This window comes from Euprymna scolopes, chromosome 5 (assembly GCF_053919585.1).
Source record: "Euprymna scolopes isolate OS-2025 chromosome 5, ASM5391958v1, whole genome shotgun sequence".
In the NCBI taxonomy this organism is placed as follows: Eukaryota; Metazoa; Mollusca; class Cephalopoda; order Sepiida; family Sepiolidae; genus Euprymna; species Euprymna scolopes.
Window position 1 is genome coordinate 2092315 of NC_136486.1, and position 269 is coordinate 2092583.

A 269-nucleotide genomic window follows, 5' to 3' on the forward strand; every position below is an offset into this window, starting at 1 on the left:
CCTGACTCTTGCTTATTTTTATCTTGCAAAATATTTTGTGAGAATGTGTGTGTGTGTGTGTGTGTGTGTGTGTGTGTGTGTGTGTGTGTGTGTGTGTGTAAATGGCAATTCCCAACCTATATAGTGAATAAATTTTTTATCTACAAACTTGAAATTTGGTATAAAGAGGATTCAGACATGCGGAAACATTTTAATCGGTTTTTATCCTGAAAAAAGGGCTGCTAAGGAGTCAAAATTGTAAAATTTGTACGTGGGGGGGGGACATCGGA